The sequence below is a fragment of the Fundulus heteroclitus genome, chromosome 8, assembly GCF_011125445.2.
Source record: "Fundulus heteroclitus isolate FHET01 chromosome 8, MU-UCD_Fhet_4.1, whole genome shotgun sequence".
NCBI lineage: Eukaryota > Metazoa > Chordata > Actinopteri > Cyprinodontiformes > Fundulidae > Fundulus > Fundulus heteroclitus.
The window spans coordinates 25,529,035-25,555,497 of record NC_046368.1 but is presented as its reverse complement, the minus strand read 5'-3'; positions in this window follow the sequence as shown (position 1 = coordinate 25,555,497).

Sequence of the window (26,463 nt, the reverse complement as noted above, 5' to 3'; positions counted from 1 at the left end):
GTCTCTTGGGTTCCGTTCTGCAACTGCTCCACGGTTTCAAGTTCTGCAGCTGTTCCACGGTTTCAAGTTCTGCAGCTGTTCCACGGTCTCAAGTTCTGCAGCTGTTCCATGGTCTCAAGTCCTCCGCTCCAGAGTTCCCTCCTGGTCAGTCACCCCACACTCCTCCTGTCAGCCAGCTTCTGCACCCTTCATCTCCGTCCGTAAAAGACTCTGGTTCCTCTCGTCATCAATCTTCCATCCTGTTCAATAAACTCACTTTAAGAACTAGCTCTGTGTGTGCGTGCTGTGTCCGGGTTCATCCAAAGACAAATCATGACAGTAATGAGCTTTTATTGTCACAATCTTCAGGTGTTTGTTTTGAACTAGTTATTTAATTGCCTCAGACATACCTTCTTTGGTTTATTATCCTTCTGTGTTTGTTAATTTTCACTTTTGTGGATTTAGGTAGAGGATTCTTTCAGTTTATTCTGTGATTGTTTTGTTTTTTATTATAGTATTGTTAGATTTCTTCCCTGTGTCCCTCCCTGTCTGCCTCCGTTTCCATTCTCCCTCAGTTCCCTCAGCCATCATTGTTCTCATCTGTTGCTCATACTCACCTGATTGCTCACAACTGCTCTTCATGCCTTCTCTCCTCATATTTCCTGTATATAAGCTCCCTGATTTCTCCCTCTCATTTGCTGGTTCCTCCATTTTGCTGACATTTGGTCTGTTCTCTGCTCCATGTCTTCATGTTTCCCATTGTTCCTTCTTGTCGTTTGTCAGTTTGTCTTTATCGTTTTCTATTAAAGCACTAACTTTTGCTTCAAGCTTAGCTCTGCATTTGGCTCCTCATTAACTGAATCATGACAATCATACCTTAGCATGACAAATACAATTGATTTAAATGAGGATGAATACTTAAATTAAAAGTAATTAAATAAAACCTTTACTTTAACACACTAGTCCATGCTGGAGAAAATAAATGTATAACATAAATATGATTGTACTCATATGTTGTAAACTAACATTCATGATACTGTTAAAATATGGCAACAATGTAATATAAGAATAGAAATTACCATAAGAATAATGTAAAATACAACTACTGTTGTGCTACTGCTTTACAGCCCCCCCCCCCCCCCGCCCCCCTACACACACACACACACACACACACACACACACACACACACACACACACACACACACCCCTTTCAACACAATATAGATGAGAGAATGTGCAAAATAAGACTAGAAATACACGGGAGAATTACACTTACTTGAGCTTAAACCAATCTGCATCCCTATCATGAAGCAGCAGTCATTCACTGACTGCTTCCAGAAGACTTAGCTTTTCTTCAGTGTAACAGGGAGTCATTATTATTGATGGCTTGACAGCCACTAAACATCGGCAAAAGGTAAACTGACAGTTATCTGAAGTGCAGTATTTACCATACTGATGCGCCTGTAAGATGAATGACAATTAGATACAGCAGGGGAAGCAAAACAGCGAGCAGTTGACAGAAGAATGCAAGATTTAAAAAGAGACTCACCCACAGAAGAGTGAGCACTTACTCCTTAATGTGAAAACTATGTGGTCCTTAATTGAAAGGATAGTGAGCAACTTAATTCTAAATCTAGAAATGTCTCTCAAAGGCAGCCGTACTGCAAAGGCTTCCACAGATCAGTCATGCTCATCCTCAGTGTCTCTTCATAATGAGGCTGCACCCCTCTAATATGCTTTGGATCCTTTGAAAAAGGCTCTTATAATTAGATATCTCCCAACACTGACACAATTAAGGTGTGAACACAGGCGGAGAGCTATGATTGTGCCATCAGAGCAGTTCCTACCCCCTTCAAATTTACAAAAAGTAGATACTTTCCTGAATCTTTTCATCCGTCCACTTGAATCTGTGTCAAAGAGACCTTCCATCAAAACAGGACAATAGAGACTGTTGTAAGAGAATATACAATCTACCTGTGTATTATTGTAAAAAAAATGGCTCATACTGGGTGTATGGCAGGAGTAGTAATCACGAGGTGTTTTTCATATACACACATAGAATTTTCTTCAGAAATTATACTTATTGTAAAGCCACTTTGTATTTTAAAAAAAGATATCTCATTACAGAGAGAAAACATGTTTTCAGGCATTTAGTCAGACAAGGTAAAGTACTTAAGTATTTAAGCTCTATGCTCTGATTGTCAAAATTGAGCTCCGGTGTATCTGATTTCAACTCCTCCCTGGGGGGCCCACAGACCCCCAAGACCCAGGCACCTCCCAGATCAGCCACATTGCCCACAGAACAAATCCAATAGTCCCCCAATAGGTGATGGAGCCGATCAAAGGAGCCCAGAGAAATGGATCTGATGTGGAGGCAGACACTGTGGTACACTTCCACATGGACAGAGCGATCTTAAGGCTGCTACATACTCTACTCCTCCCAAAGTGAATGATGTCATTTTGTTGTCTCAGCCCTATCTTGGGGGCTCACACAGCTTGGTCTCGACACAAAGTCTGGGCAGATCTTTTTTCTCACAGGGTATCTCACTGCTGTATTGTGATTGGGCCGGATTTAGATGGCCATGTTTAGGTTGGCCATGTTACCCCTGTAGCGCCACACGCCCCTGGTCTTTACAGTCTTTGAAAATAGTACCAGAGCACACAATGAGCTATTATTTCTGTCTGCTCCTGTATTTTGAGGTCTGTCTGCCCCCCTCCTTCACCTGCCCTTAATTGATCTTAAGTGACGTGTGTTATAGTGGGGCAGATTTTGGCAGCTAAGTTTCTTGTGGAGAATGATTAGACAAAGCCAAAACAATTTTTTTCATGTTCTTGCCACCCTGACAACAAGAACAAAATTCTCAGCTCTGGTGGAGTGTAATAACCTGGCCAGCCATGTTGATAATGTTAAGAACTCTACATTCTGCACATTACCAAACTGGGACTGCTCCCATTGAATCTGTTTGGTGAAAGGAACAGAACTCTCAAAGCTGATTGGGAGAACTGACACCTAGTGCCCAGCTACCAATGGTTGGTTTTAGCCAATTACGGTATCAAATTAAAACATAAGCAGCAGGGCTATGAGAAACCACAAAAAGGTAAGCTAATCAAGGCACTTCTTGTTGTTCTACTATCAAAGAAGAAATTGTGGATTCTTACAAAACAGAAGTGATGGCAGCATGTGATCCTGCGCTGCCATGTTTATGTTGGTTCAGCTGTGGGCTCAGCCACTCTTGCTTTTGCTGCACCTGTATGTCCCGCCTTAAACCACAATACCGCAACGTGATTGGCCCAAACCGTTTTTGGTTTGGTCACAAACGGTTAAATGTGTTTTTTTTTTTATATACAAAAGGCTATACCACCACCTTTTCTGGGACAATCACAATAGAAAACACAACTGATAATAGGTATATGATGATCTGTGATTGATTTACTCAACCTAGTTTTGGACAACACAAGGATAATAGGTTGAGTTGCCTGGACCCAAATACTATATCAATATTAGGAAGCAGTTTCCAGATATTTAGATGTAAGATGCCAAAGCCTGATCTGTCTCTGAAATGATCAAGAGGTACTAGTAATCTTCAAAGAGGAGCCTGGATTAGGGTGAACATTGCTAGATTTTTATTTTTATGGGTTTTTTGCAGCACTAGTGGCTCATTTTTACAAAGTAGGCTGACAGGAAAGGGGGTTTGAGAGAGAGGGGAGGACAACCGGCAAAGGACCTAAGGACAGAATCAATCCCGGGTCAGCCGCATTGAGGACTAAGGCCTCTGTACATGGATCGTCGTTTCTACCCCTGCGCCATCGGAGCACGCCCAACATTGCTAGATTATAAAAGATAAATGACCAAACATTTTTGTTGTTAAAAATTGACTCCTTGTGATCACTACTGGAAATTAGCAAGTCAATGAGTACATTTTCTCTGTGTAAGAAACTGTCCTGCAAGACTGATATACACATCTAGGGAAGAAAAATTACACAAGTTAATCCTGCTTTACAGTAGAACAACAATAATTGTGGGTCCAATTTATCAACAGCTGAAGACAAGGCGCAGGTCCCTGACAAGGGCCCAACGATTGATGGGGGATGTGTTTATAGACCACATAACCAAAGATCAACAGTACCGACCCATGTGGAACAAATGTAAAATCCAGAAGTATAGCAAAATTAGGCTTCATTGCTACTGTCTAATGTGTAAAACTGCACACAGATATTTGTTACTCATAAAGGCATGATTTTTAGCTACTCTAATAATTCAGACATTTTAATGTGTCAAAACACACAAATTCAGGCGCTGCACTCTATGACGGCTATATTTGTAGGCTGATTATATCACAGGGAGGCATGGGAGGCTGTCCGAATTCGAAGGTTCCCAAAACTGCGACCGACAAATCAGTCCTTCTTTTCCCCAGATTTGAAGTGTCCATCGTGTCCCACCGTTCACCCTTCATTCATAGCGGGTCGGAGTGGATTGTTCAAATGTAGGAGGCAATGGCGGAAGAGAGCAGCTAAAACTGATTAAACTTTGATATATTAAACCTTCGGTGACACATGAAGTGCTCTGACATTTTCGAGATGTCCATTCCAGCTGTACTAACAGCCAGCTCTCCTCACCAGCTGTCAGTTGACCAGGCAGTCTAGGCTCCGTACACCCGGAGAGAGTGCCTGACTCCCAGCTCCTTGTTTTCCCACTGGCTGTTCCACGGAGTAGAACTTAGAGTAATCCAGTAAGAGGATATCTAACGGTTCATGTTTCGCTCATTTCTGTGTTTTATTTGTTACTGAGCGCATCAGGTTGCTGAGATTACAGTTACGCTTCATAAAAATTATTTACCCTCAGGTTGGCACTAAAGAGCAGTGAGTCGACCCAGAACAGGTTTCCAACCCTAGGGTGTGTGTCTGATAAACACCTTACAGCCAAGGTGGCCAGCTACTCTGCAGGAAAAAGTTTAATAAAATAAAATTTAAAAAAATATTTGGGCTGCAGTTTTTTTTCTCCCCTAGTAGGAATATATTGTAATCTATTCTAATCTGATTTGCTCAAATGAAGGTAAACACTTGGACTTTGTTTTCTGTTCAACAGCATTTTCAAATCCCCTGACCCCAGCCCCCCCCCCCCCCCCCCCCCCCCCCCCCGCCAGTTTTTAATTGATAAAATCAAAAGGAATCACCGGTTCCTGTTTACCTATTTTGTCACCTCCCTCCTCTGAAACCTTTCCTCTCTGCCAGCCATTTTCCAGCTTCCATCTACCAACCCCCTCCAATATTTCCGACCTTATCAGCAAATCTAAGTCTTTCACCTGCCTACTTGCTCCCATTCCGTCTGCCCTGGCCAAATCCTGCCTTCAACCTCTCCTCCCCTTCATAACCGCCATCATCCATTCCTGCAGTTATCACTACTATCCTGGAGAAATCTGGATCTGATCCAAACAATTACAATAATCTCCGCCCCATGTCAAATTTACCTTTTATCTCACAAATACTGGAAAAAAACTGTTGCTTCTCAACTTCACTCCCATTTAACTCACAACAACCTTTATGAACAGTTCCAGTGTGGTTTCCGCCACGTCATATTACTGAAACCACCCTCTTAAAGATAACCGATGATCTTTTGATGGCATCTGACTCAGGTCTAATTTTCTCGGTCTGCTCCCACACTCTGGAATGCACTCCCTTCAGATATCCACAACACTGAGACTCCATCATTGTTCAAGTCAAAACTCAAAACCCACCTGTTTAAGATTACCTTCTCACTATGAGTTCCTGTTCACTCTAACTTTCTTGCATGTAATTGTGTTATTTCTTTTAATCATGATGATGTTGCTTATTTTCTCCTACTTGTACAATGTACAGTGTTTTTAAAGGTGCTTGAAATAAAATGCATTATTGTTGTTGTCATCATCATCATCATCATCATTATTATCATCATCATCATCATCATCATTATTATTATTATTATTATTATTATATGTACAGATACATAATGCATACAAATAAAAATAAAAATAAAATATTTTGTCATACTACCCCTGTTCTCACATTTCCCTGGTGAAATGTTTCTTCTCTCTTATAGATTGTGGTTTGCTGCTCTGCAAATAAAGAATTTGCTCATCTTAAACAAATGCCTTTGATGATGTTACAACTGCTGGAGTTCTTAAAGGATTAAATGAAGAAAAGATTGAGCAACCCTAACCCAACCTACCTAGATCGAATGCTTCAAAGGATGCAGCCTCTGAATTTGGACACAAGTTTGTTGTGTTCTCTGAGCAGCGTTGGTAGAAAAGGGGTAACTATCGTCTCCAGTCTTTGGAACTCAAAAAAAGTCTGGTAAAAAGTCTGGAACCACCAGGATCGTTCCTAGACCTGGCCATCTGACAAAACCAAGGAATCTTGAAAGAAGGGGCATGATAAGAGAGACAATCAAGAACCCAGTGGTAATTAAAGGGCAACCAATACTGTGAGGTAGGAGAACCATTCAGAATGTCATCCACTGCTAATGCACACCACCAGTCAGGCCTTTGTGTTAGAATGACCAGATAGAAGTCACTCCACACTAAGAATCTCATGGCAAGTCAGTTGAATTTTTTAAGAAATTCACCTTAGAGACTTTCTGACCAGCAAAATGAAATTATTTGGTCTGATGAGACCAAAATAGAACCGTTTGTCCTGAATTCTAAGTATCAGGTTTGGAGAAAAGGAGGAGCTGAGCATCAACTGGCTGACATAATCACTGCTTTGACGTAATGGAGTAGCAGCTTCATAGTTTGGGGATATTCTTTGGGGCAGCAGGAACTGAACAGCTGGTATGCATGGAGAAAATGACAACAGACAAAAATATAGATTTTTCCCCCAGAAATCCCACTCTAGAGTGCTCTGGTCCTCAGGTCCTCAGACTATGGTAATGATTAATAATCCAAGACAGTAATGAACCAAAGCACACAGCCAATGTAATAGAGGGGCCCTGTGGCCCAGAGGTCAGATTTACATCCAATTAAAAATCTCAGAAATGGCTGTATCAACTCTGCCTATTCACAAGATCTGTAGAGGAGAATGGGGGGAGATACCTCAAAACATGTGCTCCCGGTATGTAGAGACATACGCAAGAAAACCTGACTACCCAAGTGGACAAGATGAACTATTAAGCCATTGGTGGCAATCAATGTTCCCCTTTTATTATATTACTTCTTATTTGTGGCTCTTCATTACAAGACAGAAACCCAAAGGTTTGGATACTCTAGTGTGAAAAATAGGAGTGCCATCAATTATATTATTAAGGTTCTGCCTTTTTGAAAGTACATTTTGTGAGCTTTGTTTGCTATGCTAATCAGATCAGCACATGCAAGCTAACTATTCAATAGCCTAGCAAATTAAATAAGCTGATATTGTTTTTTTGATTCATGGTTTTACTCTATAAAGATCAAAACAGCAAAAGTGACAATACCTAAAAGTCCATTGCCCTATTTGCACATGATAAGCATTATACAAGGACCCCATGTTATAAAGAACTTACCCCCCTACATCAGTTTTTTTATTTGTTGCATTCGCATTCCAAAGCCTGAGATTCAGCATAAATTCACATCTCTGCTGTGTGTTGTGTATGTGTGTAATAGAAGCAGTGCTATTAACTCTGCTTATAAGTGACTTTGGGCTCTATTTAGCTAAAGTCACTTGTAAATTTCATGAGTGATGGTTTTTGGGCAGGTTTTTTGAATGTGAAGTCGCTTATTTGGGCTTGTCTTTTTATTTTTTTCTCCAACAGAAGCTCTGCAAACTCTCAAAGCTGATTTGCGAACAGGAAAAGTCTGTGGGTAGAAAGGCAACACTAAATGCATGTATTTATACAGTATAGAAACGGGCTCTGTATTACAGTGAGGTGGGTTGCTTATTGGGCTTGTTGTCTGAGACCCAAGGATTTCTAAACACTCCAATGCTGCCTCCATTCTTCAACAAAAGCACAAGACCTTGAAGTTCAGCAAAATATAGTAGCTAATTTGCGGGGGAAATTTTTAGGCTACCTTACAAATTACTGAAATGGCTGATTCGCACAGGATTGACAACACAGATAATCTCTGCAATTATTACAAATTACATGTGATCCCATCAGAATATGACTTTAAATCACTTAAGCAGGATCAGATGCTGTAAAGCTTTCAAAGTGCGACAACAAATAATAAAACCAAAACAGGTCAAAAGGAGCGGTGGTGCCCAATCATCTTTTTTTAGGATATTAAACTTCCACCAATCACAAATTTGACCATATTATATTTGCTCTTCTGTGTATATTTTTTATGTAGCAAAACTGTTCTTTGCACAGCTCATTGATTTAATCATATTAAAGTTTTGCTGAAAAAAGAATACATTAAATTTATATGGAAGAGCATTTTGTAATATAAGCTATAATAGCAAAATAAAAATAGGTTTAGATTTTGATTGGTTTGAAACCTTTACTAAATTCAGCTGGTGCTCTATTGAAATGTTGCTTTAACCTTATATGACTGTGTACATCTGTTAAAACTATCCATCCATCTATTTTCCATCACTCTTATCCCTGTAGGGGTCACGAGGGGTGCTGGTGCCTATCTCCAACACTATATTTTATAAATTCAACTCAATTTTATTTTTATAGCGCCAATTCACAACACATGTCATCTCAGGGCGCCTAACAAAGTCAAATTCAATCAAATCATACAGACTGGTCAAAAAGTTTCCTCTCTAAGGAAACCCAGCAGATTGCATCAAATCCTGACAAGCAGCATTCACTCCTCCTGAAAGAGTGTAGAGCCGTCTGCATTGTCCATGGCTTTGCAGCAATCCCTCATACTGAGCAAGCATGACAATGTTTAGCTGACATTGACTTTGACTCTATCTTGCTACATCTAACTGAAGCAGAATTTCACTCTTGATGTTGCTTAAAGCCTTTAGCAGAAAGAAACAGATTTGTCATTAATATATGAAACAGATCACAGATTTTAAACAGTGATTTCCAACATGTAACCTTTTTTGTCTTGCTGTCCGAATGTGTTTATATATGAAATAATAAAATAAGGGCTGCTTTTTGGTGCAGTGTAGCAGCACTGTTTTCTTGCAGAGAGAAGGGTTTGAAACCCTGCCTTGGCTTTTTGAAATGAGTTTGCATGTTCTCTCTGCACTTGTGGTGTCTGTCTGGGTACTCCGGCTTCCTCAGTCCAGAAACATGAGTGTTTGTTCTATTGGTTGGTCTAAATTGCCCTGAGGTGTAAGTAAGTGTGCATACATAGTTGTTTATCCTGAATTTTTATGTGTTGCCATGTGATAGAATGACGACCTGCCAATGTTCTCATGCCTCCCAAATGTTTAAACTTTTACCCTCAGGTGGGTGCTACAGAGCGCTATTTGCAAAAACCAGCCACCACAGAGACAGTTTCTTCCTTCAGGCTGTCAGTCTGATGAACATAATGGATACCTTCCACCCTGATTAGTTAGCTACACTGCTGTGAAACAAAATGAGCACATTGGACTTTCACAACTCACAATTTCCCCTCTTTCTTTTCTCTGCATAGAAAACAAACAAAGTAAATGTGCTGTTTTTAGATTGTATAGAACATATAAAGCTGATTCTGACTGTAGTAATTAGTGTATTTTATCAGCAGCAATTACATAATCTTTAATTATTGTAAATAACAGCAATTAGATAATGCACTTGAGTTTGTTAGTTCTTCTTTTTTATTATGTTGTGATACCGTTTGTTTACGTACTGTTTTGTGTCGGTGTGCCTTTCTCACGCCCCCAAACCCAAAGCTGTAAAACTGGGGTAATTCGACTGCACATCTTTCTAAAAAGCTGTTTTTTACTCATCGTTGTGGGGTACCTATCTCTGGAGAATCAACACTAACCTGAAGCACTGTGAATACTTTTTATGTAACATTATATTCAATTGTTACCTCTAAACTCAGAAAAGGCCCCACAAGCACCTTTAATATTTAATAAATATGGCATGTTCTTTCCACATCCGTAACATTTGTAAGTTTATCCAACATATGGGAGAAGACAAAAGGTGAATGTGCCAGAAAACAATTTAAAGTCTAAAATGTATTTGCTGGTGTCATGTATTGATTTAGCATCCACCTGAGTCAAGGTTCTACCGAAGCCGAATGGTTTTATCTAGATTTGCATCTTTCAATGTATTCTTTAGTAATGCTGTCCAGCTGACTAGTACTTTCTATCAAAAATCTTTCACAAATATCTGTTATGCCCCTTGACCTAATTTAATTTAATTACTTAAAATTATAAGGGGGAATAACACCTATTGGGTCTGTAATTAAATAAAAAATTTTGAAGGGGTATGTTGTTTAGTCTGACACTGATACGATAAAAGAATAGTTCATATTTTAACTAGGCCTCTTTTAAGAGTTGAAGAAAAGTCAGTAGTAAGCATCTTGAATTACTCACTACAAAACCTTGTTAAAGATTGTAACAAACAAGAGTTAGGGTTAGTCAGAAACCCGTGACATCTCAGTCAATAACCACCTTGACCAAACAAGACCACAGCAAAAAGATCGATAAAATTGCATTTGCGTGCGCTTACTTAGGACTAATTGTCTGGATTTATATTAGCTAAATAACTCATATAAATGTTTCATGTGAAATGCAAACATCATCTCTAAAACTCCTCTTCATTTCTTTAAACTGTTTACCTTTTTTGTTTCTGTCTCATTTATCATTCAGTTAACAGTAATGTTTTTTGACTGTGGGAGTAAGTCAGAGTACCTGAGTAACACACACACATTCAGAGTGAACACATACACAATCCATGAACCTAGGCAAAGGTTTAAACCCACGAATTTATTGCTGCAAATAAGAAACTTAGAAATTTGGATCTTAAAGTCCCAGTGTGTAAAACTTTCACAATAGAGCACCATCTAGTGGTGTGTTGAATTAATTACAAATGACATTGTTAAGCGCGTAATAACTACTATGGAATTCATAAATATTATATTGTAATAATATCGTATTATAAATGTGACATTGTCAACATGTCCTCCATGTATTAGCTGCTGCTACTGTAGCTTTTTTTTCCCCTAAAGTCACTTGTATATTCTGTGAGTCACGGTCTTTTGGACTCGTTTCTTAACATGCAGTCGCTTATTTGGGCTCTAAAAAAGCGACTGTAAACATGAGATCTGGTCTCGCTGCGCACTTCAGATGGTGAACCAGCCGGCTGATATCTCTCCGCCTCCCTCCCACATACTCCCTGGGAGGGAGATGGAGACAAACAAACTAGCCATTTGTGCCAGGAGGACAGAGTAGTTGCTGGACTATACTGGCCTGTTTCTAACATAACGTCAAAATAAACCTCACTGTTATATTGAATTAACTTCCCTGTTGTCCAGCAGAAAGCTTGCAGCCTCCGCGTCCATCTTGAACCCTGCTCCCTCATGAGTTATCCTCACTCCATCTGATAATAATAGCTGTGCCGAAATAGACTATTTTTTTCCTCCCATTATTACTTCTTTTTCTTGTCTTGGTTGTTGTTCTCTTCCCTCTCGCTGGACATAGAGTATAGATGGTCCTCCTTTTCAACAGAAAACGACAAATAGAATGATCTACGGTAGTCTTTGCTTGTTTTATACTCCTCCTCCACTGACAGGACGTCTTCATATAGGAGACAGAGGGGAAATGCGTAAGGCTGACAAGTTTGTCCCCTTTTGGCTGCTGAAATCAGAAATAGCAAGGCAACATGGTCTCTTCCAGTGGGTGCTCCGACACATATGTATTTAAACTACTAATTCTAAGTTATGAGAACACTTTCATTTTTAATGTGATGTTATTAGACTTTGCCAGAATATGTATTTTATTTATTTATAAAGCAATACTTGATTTTTGCTAAATAAAAGCCAAATTAGTTACACACTGTCCCTCTAAACTAACTTAAATAAAACAAATAATTTTGTACAGTTTAGTAGCAATATTTTATTACTACCCTAACTATTTGTGTACTTCAGTCTGAAGAAAAACATTGAGAGTCTCATCAAATCCATACATCTAAAGAAGTAATAAGAGATTGTGCATGAACTCTCAGTCCTTCATATTTGTAATATTTGGAGACTGGAAGAAAACTGAAAACAGTCTTCAGAACGAAATCATGTGTTGTGATCCCCAAAATCATCCCATATTGTACAATATCTCTACTTTATTGACAAAGTTTTTTTTTATTAATTTGCACCACAGATGTATCACAGGACTTCAGGTATTTTTTGTAAAAAAAAAAAAAAATACCACAGGTGGGATTTTTACCACCTATTCTGCCAAATGTGGTTAATGGACTCTTTCATCAGCAAACAATGACTTTATTTAGTCTCCACTCAGTGAATGTGATTTATTCACTGAAAGCAACACGTGACCACCTGGTTGAAAACTTAACCTGGAACTACATTGCAAAAATGCATATTAGGTTCCTTCATGTTGTTCTCATTACTGTTTATTACATTAGTTGCTCAGTAACAGTGCCTATCAACTACAGGAAAAAAATACATTTAAGCAAAAGAAGAAAGCAACAACAGACTGCAATAGACACCTGAGGTCACCGTGACTCGTGTTTGGCTGTGTTTTGTCAGTTCCAGCAAATGGCTGAAAACCATTAACAGCTTTAAGCCTGAGCAGTATTACTGCACGGCTCACAAGCCTTGAGCACCTCTTGCCAAGCTTTAATCAGTGGCTCACAGGGCAGATAATAATTATATGATAATGCAGCAAGTCTCTCTCTGAAATGTTCAACAAGGCTTTAGCAACCAACCCAGCATAATAGGGCAACAAATACAAGACCTGTTCTAACACAGTGTAATGATTGAGGGTCTAAATTTGCCCCACCGGCTGTATTTGTGTGAGAAAAATATGTCTAATAGTAGTTAAGGAGAATTCGGCTCCTGCAGGTATCTCATTAAAATATTTCTAAGAACTGTGTTGTCACTCAAATCATCTTTTTCTGTGTTGAGATACAGTACATACTCAGTAAAGCTGCACAGTGTTTATAACCTTTCAGCTTTGGTGCCACTCCTTTTGGTCGAGGTAACCAGTAGAGGGCGCTGTTGCTGCACTAATGAAAATCTTGATTTGTGTAAAATAGACTATATCTACCATATTCCCTCCAGATTACATCAAAATCTTGAAAAAACTTACATCTCTTTAGATTTTTGCTTCTAATGAGCAAAATAATTCACAATTCATAGCTCATTTGAATGTATTAGACACATTTTAAACCTGGTTCTTTTTTCTGAAGAACATACATTTTTTTGTTTCTCTTTCAATGTTATACATCAGCACAAAGTCATTTGCTGGGAATAAAAACGACCTCCCACCCAAATGACTCCCTCACATAGAAAAAAACACAAATATACAAGATGAGAAATAATGAAAATTTAGAGTTAGTTATTTACACTGCATTCCTAAACGTATTGGGTCACTAGCCTTTCTATAAACAAGAATGTTATTTAAATGATATTTGTAAGATAGTGCTAGCCCACACACGCTGCTATAAACATTTTAAGGGAAGGCTGCTCATAAAGTTTAGGAGTGCGTTTCTGGGAATTTTGACCACTCTTTCAGAGAAGTATTTGTGAGGACAGACACTGATGTTGGACAATGAGGCCTATCTTGCATTTTCTGAACTAATTTATCTTAAAGGGGCCCAATCAGGTTGATGTTAGGGTTTTGTACAGACCAGTCAGGATCCACCACATCCAACTCCACAATTCAATTTCTTGTGGACCTTGGTTTGTAAACTGGTGTTCAGTCATGTTGGAACTGTTCCCACAGAGTAAGAAGCAAAGAAATTGTCCAAAAAGTATTATATTAATAGAAATTAAAGAACTAATCCCAATTTCTAAAAAAACAGCCCCACACTAATCTTCTCTTTACCAAATTTAAAATGCAGATGTATCAATTGGATTGCAAGCTAGAGAGCTGTTTCTCACTCTATAGAACTCTGTTATTTTAGAATCCAGTGGTGGCATGCTTTCCACCACTACATAATATTTTGCATTACACTTGGTGGTTTAAGAGTTGGATGCCGCTGCTCAGCCATGGCAAAGATACTTGGCTACTTCTCTGCCTCCACAGAGAACACGACAATGGGAGTGGTCCACTACGAAGACAAAGAACTGAGTTTTACAACTGCCCTTCACTAGAACTGGAATAGACAGAAAAGCCAAGGAGAAGACGGGGAGATGGACCTTCAACTAACGGCGGACGATATCCCCTTTGCCACAAAAGATGAGTGCAGCATAACACACTTCAGTGGTCATTTCAGATTTCTTTAAAAAAAAATGAGGAAAAACAGTTTTAAAATTTACTTTAAAGGAAGCGACATTAAAATGTGCAAAGCTTTTAGGTGGAATAAAAGCAGAATATAGCAATGCTTCTGTTTTAACACAGAATATTTTTCTACGGTCTACAAATTAGTGCATCTTTAAAAACTTTAAAGTTTACCGTTTTGGTCTTTAAAAAGTACATCTTCAACATATTTATAGTAAGTTCAGCAATGGTTAAACAAAAGTTTCCAAATCATGCTCCTTAAAGGTACTAAACACTAACTGTGCATCAAGTAAAATACGGAGGAGCTTAGCTACATAGTAATAAGCAGAAACATCCATAGAATAGGTAGGACAGATAACCTTCAACTGCAAGGCATTGAAAGGTAAGACACACCTTGGATGATTTCTGTTAAGAAATACTGTTGTATATACATTTAGACATTTAGATTACTTGCATATAAATATTACAGAGCAACCTTCTAAGCTAAGAGAAAAGTAATTTTGGACAAGGATCATAAAATATATTTTATGATCCTAAAAAGAACAATAATTGCATCTGTTGTGTCATTTGAGAACATCTTGTAGGGACAACTTGTTGGGCTACGAACAATGGACTGTGGGTCATCGGCGCCAGCAGACCACCGAACAGAACCACCCAGTGAAATCATCTTCTGAGAAAACTGTTAATTAATCTGATTAATTGACAGATCTGGGCTGCACAGTGGTGCAGTGGGTAGCGCTGTTGCCATGCATATTGCATATTACAATTTATATATTGCCATGCAGCAAGAAAGTCCTGGGTTTGAGTCCACCCTGGGTCTTTCTGCATGGAGTTTGCATGCTCTCCCTGTGCATGCGTGGGTTCTCTCCGTGTTCTGCGGCTTCCTCCCACAGTCCAAAAACATGACTGTTAGGTTAACTGGCCTCTCTAAATACTCTTCAAGTGTGTATGTGAATGGTTGTTTGTCATGTCTGTCTCTGTGTTGCCCTGTGATAGACTGGCGACCTGTCCAGGGTGTTCCCCGCCTCTTGCCCATTAAATGCTGGAGATACCAGCACCCCTCGCGAACCCATGAGGGATAAGCGTGCATAGATAATGGATGGATGAATTTACAGATCTAATTAATCTAATTCAAAGTAGAGACACTAGCAGAATCCAGAGCCAACTACTTGATGTCCATTAATTTGCCATTTGCTTTGACCACGGCTAAAAGGTTTATGTTGCATCCTTGACTTATTACCATGTTGAGGGGTTTTATTTTAACTTTTTTATCCCACCATCCTACATTATCTGTTTTTTGTCTGTAAAATAAAAATAAAATCTTTAAAGTTTGAATATCAGCTGACTCTCCCTGGTAGAATGTAAGACCAGCTGGATGGAACTGGCTTTATGAGCTTCTGCAGAATGAGAGTACAGCAAGAGGTTGTGTTTGGACAGAAAATAAAATTGTCAAGGATAAAACTACTTAAACACAATTTATTTAACTGTGTTTTTACTTTGTTGTGGTGCTTGACAGATAAAGTGTCAATAGGCCACTGAGCTTTGTTGCTATAACATTTGTTTTGGGTCGTGCTTTTTAAGTTGCAACAAACTTTACTTACACACTGATAGTCCAACAACAGGAGATTGCTCTGCTTTATCTGGGTTTTCCTTTCATATCGTCACACTAAACTGTTTAAAATATGTCTGAATAATCCATTTAATCAGCCACTGTGATGACTGGTTGACACAGCATTAAGACAACACAACATAATCACACTGAAGAGCTGTTTGGTTATTATTTCCTGCTAATCAAGGGATGCCCGGATTTGGTCATTTTAATAGAAATTTAAAAGATTTGTTAAGATTTTTCTTTGGTACTTATTAACAGTCATCCATGGCTAAACCAAACCAATTGTTGCACAACAATCACTTCTACTTTGTATAATGCCACTAACAACTTGACTAAAGAATATTTCATAGAGAGGTAATTTTATGATTAGACTTATTGGCATCTAATCATAGATGTGTTGGAATTCAGTAAGCTCTTGGGAACGACCCATTATTTCACAGCCTGTGGAAGTATACCTAGGTGCTGAATTTTATTAATCTGTGGCCATGTGTAATGGTTTGGATGTTTGCGTGTGCAAGAAAAACAATATGTACATCAAGAATGAAATTATTCAACTAGTAATGAAAAAGAAATGACAGAAATTAAAGTAAATATATGGGTAAACAACTGAACAGATGAAACTGACAAAATGTATCCAAACTTACTGTAAATTACTTTTATCCCTCAGTTAAACACCAAAGTTGAAAAGGTGCATTAGGTTAGTAAAAATAAAGATGTGGGTTCCTATCTGCAGCGGTCACCTAATCACCTTATTCCAAGATTCTATTGAAATCTGTTGGAAACATTTGGTTCAGCATTTTTGGGAACAGTGTCTCTTTACAAAAACTGACTCTACAGAAAAGAAACGGGATTACATATACTTGCAAATGTAATGTCCAAATCCACTGTCTTGTAGGTAAAAGGATCTATCTATGACAATAGAAATAGTCAAATACAGAACTAATGTGGACAAATGATTAAAAAGCATAGAATACAACAAGTCATTGTAGAATTAAATTAAACTTTTAATGAACATTAACATGAATGCATTGTGCAATAACCTAGCCGCCACTGTACAGCTCTCCACTGTGGGAACATTTTTACCAGGAAGCTGGTGTGGTTTCAGATTTTTTTTAAATGGTAAATGGCTTTTACTTGTATAGCGCTTTAACTAGTCAGACAAATCCAAAGCAGTTCACACTACAGTCATTCACACACTGACGGTGGTGAGCTATGTTAGTAGCCACAGCTGCCCTGGGGCAGACTGACGGAGGCGAGGCTGCTACACATCAGCGCCACAGAGAGAAGTGTCTTGCCCAAGGACACAACAACTTAGATGGTCGGACGAACTCCTGCACCACTGTGTTGTGCAATTATACACTGTTTAAAGTTATTTAATGTTTATTAAATAACTCTCTGTCTGTTAAGTATTATTGTTAAGTGTTTTTAATGTAACAGAAGACATTGAAAATATATAGTTCTCATGTTTCAATCATATGCTTAGCTAAATAGTATGGAAAACGTAGCGTATAGGTGTGAACATCCATATTCATACTTGCATAATCAGCAGACACGCGCAATCCCTAAACTGTGGTCTTTGAGCTAGAAATGTATGATCTTGTCTCTTGTATGATTGATTGCTGCTATATTTGTTTATTTATATTCTATTTAACACACAATAAAAAACAACAGTTATTTAAAAATACGTTGTGTGTGAAAGTGGCAGAAGCCTGAATAGGCTTATATAGGCTTACATAGAAACCACACACAGTCAAATCAGATTACAATACAGTAGAAATAAGAACAGTCAATGACAATTAAAAAAATCATCATCATCACAGTTATATTTCAGAATACAGCATAGTTCATACCATGTCATCAACTTAGTTTTTTGTCTATTTTTGTACATATAAAGTGATACAGTGGGTTCCACAAGGTCAATGTTTGTATTCCACATTTTAGAACCATGGAATCTAATTGCAAAGATTTATATAACAGAAGGTGCAAATTTGAAGCCTGTATAGTAGGATAGTTATTAATTTGTGAGTTGTTATGAAAATAACTTTTAATGTAGGAAGGCCAATTAGTATCCTACAGAACACAAATGTACAAGTGAGAAGTGTGTTTATATCAAAAATATTTAACTGTTTTAAATTATAGAATAGAGGTTTTGAAAAGGTAACTATTCTTAGAAACTTTTTATGTAAAATAAATACCTGGAAGATTGCTCCATGGGATTATTTTGTATTGCAATGGCAATGTTATCTGAACAAGTGGCCATAAAATTATTTTCTAAAAGTTAATAAAAAAACAGAACAAGCTACTAAATCAATATCATTGTGCATGATGCAACTTGCAAAACCATGCAGAGATAAAAAATTAAACTGTTTGACATTTATCAACTTTGTAAATAATAACTGTTTAGGTAGGTTAATTGGCTTCTCCAAATTGTCCTTAGGTGTGAATGGTTGTTTGTCCTGTTCTCTGTATCTCTGTGTTGCTCTGCGACAGACTGGCGACCTGTCCAGGGTGTACCCCGCCCCTTGCCCGGTGAACGCTGGAGATAGGCACCAGCAACCCCGCGACCCCATGAGAGATTAAGCGGTTTGGAAAATGGATGGATGGATGGATAACTGTTTAGGTTTTTACTTAGCTTTTTGTTTGTTTGTGTTTGTGTTTGTGTGTGTGTGTGTGTGTGTGTGTGTGTGTGTCCTGTAGTTGGTGGATTGCGGGCTCAATCCCGTGCTCTGACCATCTCAGCAGAAGTGTCCACGGGCAAGACACTTCACCTGCACTGCCTGCTGCCGGTGGTCAGAGGGCCCGGTGGTGTCGATGTATGGCAGTCTTGCTTCTGTCAATCTGCCCCAGGGCAGCTGTGGCTACTAACAAAGCTCACCACTGTCTGTGTGTGAATAAGCTGTACAGTGACTGTACACTGTAGTGGTAAGCGTTTTTGGGTCTTTGGACTTGATAAAGCGCTGTACAAGTACAAGCCATTTACCATTTCATCATAAGTGCTCTTTAACTATGACAGATAAAATGTGAAAAACACCCAGGAAATCACATTTTAGGATTTTTAAATAATTGATTTGTAAATGATGTTGGAAAATAAACAAACAAGCCAGATGTCAGGCTCTCACAGGCCTGTAACTTATTTAAGAAGTTCTTCTGTCCTCCACTCGTTACCTGTATTTATGGCACTGTTTGAACTTCCAAAAAATGTTTGACCTCTGTCATTACCATATCTATCATATTGCTGTGAAGTGTGGGGAGTTAATTACAAGAGCTCTTTACATCCGGTAACCGTCCTACAGAAACGAGCCATTAGCACATCCATAATGTCGGTTATTATGAGCATACAAACCCGCTCTTCATAATATCCAGAATTCTCAAATTTGACGAGCTTGTAGAATTTAAAATGGCTCAATTTATGTTCAAGGTATCAAAAAAGTTGTTACCTGAGCACATACAGAGCACGTTTTCTGAAAGAGAAGGGGGGTATAACTTAAGGGGTCACTCAATCTTCAAGATCCGCAATTTTAGAACAACAAGGAAAGGCTTCTGTATTTCAATTAAAGGTGTAAAGTTATGGAATAAGTTACATGAAGATTTAAAACAAAGCAATAGTTTAACACAATTCAAAAGAAAGTACAAAGAGGTAATTTTCAATAGATACACACATGGGGACAGAAAGCAATAAGGTGTGTATTGAAGTTAATAACTTGGTGTAAGGGTTTACAAAGATAAACCAGCATAAAATGGGAAAATGTATAGGGAAATATTAGTAACTATTACTTCTAACTGCCACTTTGATTTTTTTTCTTTAATGACAGTAGGACTCTGAAGTCTCAAGTGTTTAGGGGTAGGAGTTTATAAGTTCTCACTTCTTCCTACCCCATTTTGAGCATGATATGTTAACTGAAACAAAAAAAAATCTGTATTTTCTCTTCTTTCTTATGCACTTCTTGTTACTGTGCACTATTTTATTTTTATATTTGTATCATGTTCAAATAAATTTCATTTCAAATTTCATTTCATTTCATTTCATTTCATTGCCAAGTAATGTGTTGTGCAATTATACACTGTTTAAAGTTATTTAATGTTTCATAAATAACTCTCTGTCTGTTAAGTATTGTCTGGTGATGATCAGCTCTTAAGCTGATATCAAGACAATGGTTGAAAGGGATGAATTCGAGCACTAGCGATCTTTTAACAGCAAAACCTGCACACACAAAGAATAAAGGAGTGACAACTTCTTTTCAAGTTCAAGAATTTAATAACAGAAATAAAATGAACATCCAGAACATCACTATGTAATGTTGTTAATCTGAATTAACACAATATTCGATTAACAAATCCTCTCTACTAGACTAGTGAAACTTAACTAGACTACTAAGCAAAATGAAGATAAAAAGAAGCTAAGCTAAGGAACTATATACACGCAAAAACAAACAAAAGACAAAACAGAAGTGGTTGGTCATAATCAGAAAACTTCAGTGAATCCTTGTTCACTGAAGATCTGATTCCAAAAAGCATGGAATGGAGTTAAAAAAAAACATTTGGCATGTGTTTCAACCCATTCACAATGCAAAGCCCAAGTTAACCAGAACATTATTTTGAGTAAATAATATTCTGAAGACTGATTTGCTCAGTAAAATCACTTAACCTTATGACGGCCGATCTTATTAATGCAATCCTACCTCCGGGCGCCAGGGGTCGCTGCAGCGATCGTCGCTAACCTGCTTAAAGTCTATAAGTTATCAAAATTGCCTTTACCAACATTAATATTCGATAGTAATGCGGGGATAAGGCCCATAGCACCATCGAAGGATGGCGGAGCCGGATGACTAAGCTTTGATGCTTTAAACAAATTCCTTTTGAAATGTCCGAAACTGGATGTTAGCAAGGCTAATAGCAGTTTGGCTAGCGGGCGTTCGGTACTAACAAACAAAGGCTTTAGCTTTATTTTTAGTCATAATGAGTTGGCTGGATAATGTAAACATTAATGTTCCATCAATGTATGAAACACTTGTGGAGATAACCTTCCCGTTAAAACCATAAAATATACTCAAATGATATTAGCAGTACCATAAACGGAAGGCTAGCGGGAGCTATTTCAATAGCCCTTGTTTGTAAGCATCATGTGTCCAACGGTTTACAAAACATTTCCCAATAAACCTTTTAACTTCACCCTCAGCTCGCTGCCCAAACCTGTCCTTTGTCTCGTGTCAGTTCTGTCCAGTTTGGCCATTCACGGAAGGAGCGTTGAAGGAGAGAAGCTGTTGGCTTGTTGTTGGTGGGCTAGCGTTAGCTCTTCAACAGCATGTGGGCTAACCACAGCGTGTGGAGGGAATGGAGGCCTGTAGATTCGCCAGGCAGCCTCTGACTCCGTTGCAGTCACGATTTGAGCAGGGCGTTTTCTCAGAATTCCACAGCGGGTCATTCTGCTGGCTTCTTCTTCTTCTTCTTTTCCTGTTGTTGGCGGATCGCTTCTGCTGGCTTGTCAACTCCGTCCGGGGTTCTCTTCCCTGTACAGGTCTCTCTATATTGGCCCAGACATGTTCTCCGGGAGACGAGAAGTTCCCCAGGTGCTGGATGTGCGTCGGTCAGGCCGACCAGGGCCTCATGGTCCAGGCCTTCTCCTTTGTCTCAGCAGTAAGGAAGGTGGTCGGAGAGAGCTGTTGTGTGATCTGGGGTGGGAGCCCCCCATCTGAGGGCTCCAGCCAGAGTAGCAGTCTCCTGAGAAGTGAGAGCTGAAGAGAGAGTCTGTGTCTGTGGGAGGAAGGTTTTATAGCAAGAGAGAACCCCTGCTGGGAAGAAGGGCCGTCGAAGCTGTGAGGGTCTCATGTTGCAGCCAGAGTGGAATTCCTTTGTTACCCCCCTCAATACTATATGTTCAGAATTCAATCTAAGATCAATAATTCATCATGACATTATTGTAGCACAACAAATGTTATGCTAGAAAATATTGAGTTGAACTTTTGTTATTGACCAAATACTTATTTTTCACCATAATTTAGAAATAAATTCTTTCAAAATCCTACAATGTTATTATTTGGATTTTTTGCCACTTACATTTACTAATGTAAGTGGTATACTTATGTCATCAAAAGTAACACATGTATTAATATATAAAAAATGCTTCATGTTAGAGACAAAAAAGATTTGGGAAGAAATCAAGAATGAAACATAATGTACAGAATTTCTTTAAAGAAAGTATGTAGTAGGGTCATACTGACAAACATAATAGGTTTCCACTGCTTACAAAACATATTGTTCTCCAAGAAGCTCACAATGTAGTTGTGATTTATTGACTTATTTACTTTGGATTTGGTAAATACATGCTTGATATTGTTTTGTTTTTATTTTACATCTTGGTTTCTCTGTCTGTGTCTAAATGTAGTTTCTTTGTTACCTGTCATTGCCCCTAGATGTCCTCAGCACAATATCTTTTTTCCTAAGATCACTTTGTCACCACCCATTGTTTGTCATGCTACCTCCGTAATTGCCCATTCCAGTAATCCCTCCTCTTTCTTGTATATTGCCTCGATTGTTTCGTTGATGTTTGTATTACCCCATTTCTTATTTAGTTTTGCATAATTTTCCCTTGATTTCCTGCTTGTTTCTCACCTTTGCTTTTAGTTTCTTTCCCCAGACTTGTTTTGTACCCTCCTAAATTACTCCACATTTGCTAACACACTGCAGAAGTGTTTTTCTTTCAAAATGATGGACTTGTTCATTCCTTTTGATTTAATTTAACAAGGATGTTTTATTTTTCCTACTGTATCAAAAAGTGTTCCCTTATGTTGTATCTAACAAAAATCTCCCAGTGTGTGAAACATTTCATAGTCAAATATTTTTAAACTGCAAAATGTACCGCAAATATGACGTTAGAGCCAGAGGCATATTTGATGCTGTAGACAAATACTATAAATAACTACCTTCAAGTCAAATGTCTGAAATATTTTGGACTTGTCCCCACTTTTACATACTGTCAGTAAATGTTTGAACTGATAGCTCATTGACTAGTCTGCATAACTCAATGACAAGCTGCTGAAGTCATTCATTCTTTGAATCTCGTGCAATAGTTCCAAGACAACTCTTGCAAGGTTGTTTGATGTTACATAACCAAAACTTGTTTTCTAATTTACAAAAACGCACAATGCTAAATCATTACCACAAGAAGTCTTTATCGTGCACCCTCACTCGTCTCTTGTTTTTCCTGTAAATATTCTTTCCCTGGGCTTTCTCACGCTCATGTGACAACATAATCACTTGATAATTATTGACCTGTTTAAAAAGTTGTTTTGGCATTCATTTAGTATTAGGTAATCATAATACATTGTTATCTGTGTATGAACGTTTACCTTTAAAAGGTCACTCTCAAATTAGGAATTAGGATGTCATTGCCAAAATTTACAGTTGTTGTTTCAGGTAAGAAGGCCCCAATGAGCTCTTTTACCTGTGTGGGTGGTGAACAGACGCTTGCCTGGGAGATTCACCTTTAGGGGCAATGGTGGTGCAAGAGTTAGGGAGTTTGTCCTGTAGGGAGTTTGTCCTATAATCCCTTGATCCCTTACTCTGACTGCCTTGGTCGTTGTGTATTTGGGCAAGACACTACACCCGCATTGCCTGCTGGCGGTGATCAGAGGGCCTGGTGGCACCATGTGTGGCAGTCTTGCTTCTGTCTGCCCCAGGGCAGCTGTGGCCACTGCCAGGTTTTGAATGGGTGAATGACTGACTGTAGTGTAAAGTGCTTTGGGGTCGTTGGACTTTATAAAGTCTGAAATGCAAGCCATTTACAAAAAAAAATATTTTTCTGAGTATTTGGAGGTATAATATGAGCTGTTATGCATTGATGAGGCCGCGTGAATGTCAAAATAAATACATATATTTAGCACTTTTCAGTAACAAGACGAGTCAAAGTTCTTTACATGAACAGAAAAAACATTACAAAGGGAAATATTACATAGGAAAAGAAAAACATTAAATTAACAGAAATAAGTCAAGTAAATCCATGACTAGATTTTTTTCCATACATTAACAAACATACAGAAAGCATAAAATCACAGTACTTAATTGTTTTTATTTTATAATAAGAAATAAACTAGGTAAATCTTTGTGGGTTTCTCATATAAAGTAATGTTGTCCAACATTTTCAAAGCTACACTATAATAACTTATTTTGTTTCACTGGAAGAACCTTCATCACTAACATCTTAAAGCTTAATTGTTTCTATTCATATATTACCAAAAGAAAAAACTACATTGAGCTAAGTAAATCCTTGACTAGACTTTAGTTTCATTGGAACAAGCTTCATCACAAACATGATTAATTGTTTCTAATCGTACAAAATCCTTAAAGCTAAAACTTAAGGTCTCTGATCTGACCTTTCTGACACTACAGCTAAAAGAGGAATAAAGCATGGCAAAGGCGGTGTGTGTGCCTGTGTGTTAACGTAGATCGTGTGTGTGTGTGTGTGTGTGTGTGTGTGTGTGTGTGTGTGTGTGTGTGTGTGTGTGTGTGCACGTGTGTGGGTTTTAGTGTAGGTCTGTGAGCTGTGGCAGATAGCCCTCGCAGTCATTGTCATTGATAGTGATGGAACATTATCAGGCAGTTTGGTAGCACTCTGCAGTCTGAGCATCTTGTTTAGACTCCTTTTTTCTGTCTGCCTTAAAGGTATACTATGCAACCGGGGTTGATTTTCCAGCGAGGCTCCCCCCAGAGGGCGAAAGTGAAAGTGCACTGTCATAAAGATGCTCAGCTGTTCTGGTTTCTCCGTCAAGCCAGGCGCGGTTGTTTTGAGCTTAGCAGACAGGCGGACGGAACGAAAAGTCGAAAAAACGGCAGTACAAACAATGACTAACACAGTGAAAGTATGAACATCAAGGTTTCCCGCAGCGCTATCTTGGCGAGGCGGCCGCCTCGCCAAACTCACTCTACCGCCTCGCCAACATAAAAAAAATAATAATAATAATAATAATAATAACTCGATATGCTTGCATGTTTATTTGACGTTAACACGCGGTTCTTTGTTGTCTTGCACGAGACTTCTGAGCCTGTGGGTGCGGGATGAGGGCTCCTGCAATTGCAAGTGCGGTATTTCCCCCACAGACCACCAGGGCGGCCGAGAAAACCTTTGTTCGACCTGAAATGACTCATTTAATCATCCAAAATGGTATGGAATACATTAATTAACTGAAAAATGTTGTATAGTATGCCTTTAAAGTCTCACTGGATGTTCTAAATGGTGATTCCAAACAGCCAAATTTGTGGTCATTGTGCCAAAGCCGGGCTTCCAACTTCACCAAGATTTATTCTATCCTGCCAGCAAGTTCAGGAACCAAAAAGAGGCTCCAAAAATATTGTTAGAAGCAGAAGCAAGGCAGATACAGGGGAAAGAGAGGGAAAAGAAGAGGAGAGGAGAGAAGGAAAAGTGTCCGCCTTCGCCGAGAACAGGAAAAGACAGACATGCTTAGGGGTCAGCCCCGGTCTTTGTGGCTATTAATTTTGGTCCCACTGTGTTGAATCACACTGCCAGGTTAAAGCCTTTGGTCAGCTTGGCCTCACCTGTCCGACATCCTGCAACACAAATACTTCAACTAGCTATAAAACCATAATAATGGATAGTTATTAGTGTTGTGCTGAGAAGATATATTTGGATAAAGGGGGGAAGTGGTATGGGTGGGCCACGTTTAAACAGTTTTTCAAATATGGTTGTAGCCAATCAGAGTGAAGTGAACTGGGTAGAGCTGCATATTATTACTACACCCAACCCTTTTACTGAGGAGGGACATTTGGCCTGACAAAAAAACAAGTTGACATAATTTTTTTATGTAATTCTTTGGAGAATTTACAAATGCATCAATGTCAACTACATGTAATGGTTTATACAGTGAGGTCATGCCACCTTTAAACAGTAACATTTTCCATATTAGAATTGTCTTCGATGCAGTTAAAATACCCTTTTTGTCTGCATAGGGTCTCAGGTGGTTAACACTGTTAGAAGTGAGATTGTGGTACAAAAGGTCACCAAGGATAAAAAAAAGGTTATATTTGCTCAAAATATGTCCTCCAACACTGTTATATCCCCAGTAGCCACAAATACTTTATTTTCTGAACAATAGAGCAAATGTAAATGATTCTCTTAACAATGTTTTTATAAAAAACTTTTCTTATCAGAATGTTATCCTTAACCATTTTAAGAGAGCACAGATGCATATGCTGATCATTTCATCACATATGTAATTTTTGGATTTGAATGTCACTTGATTAATATTAATATCCTTTTACAAAGATCTTATTTTACGAAACTGAAACTTGCGAGCAGCTGCACTCAGGAAGGAAACAATATCTGCTATCCGGCTTCACTCAACCTTGGTTTGCCAATGTCAATACTTGCAACTTTTCAGGGAGGGATTGTAATGTTTGTATTTGAGTTGTATGTGTTACGTCTGCATATGCATCAGGTATAGGAAGGAGGTGGTGGGCTCAGATCTGAGGAGACTAGGGTTGGGAGCAGAAGGGGAGCAAGTTGCGGCCTAGCCATGGGTGAGATTACTTTGTCTCTGCGCTGGTTATCAATAAAATGCTGAAACTT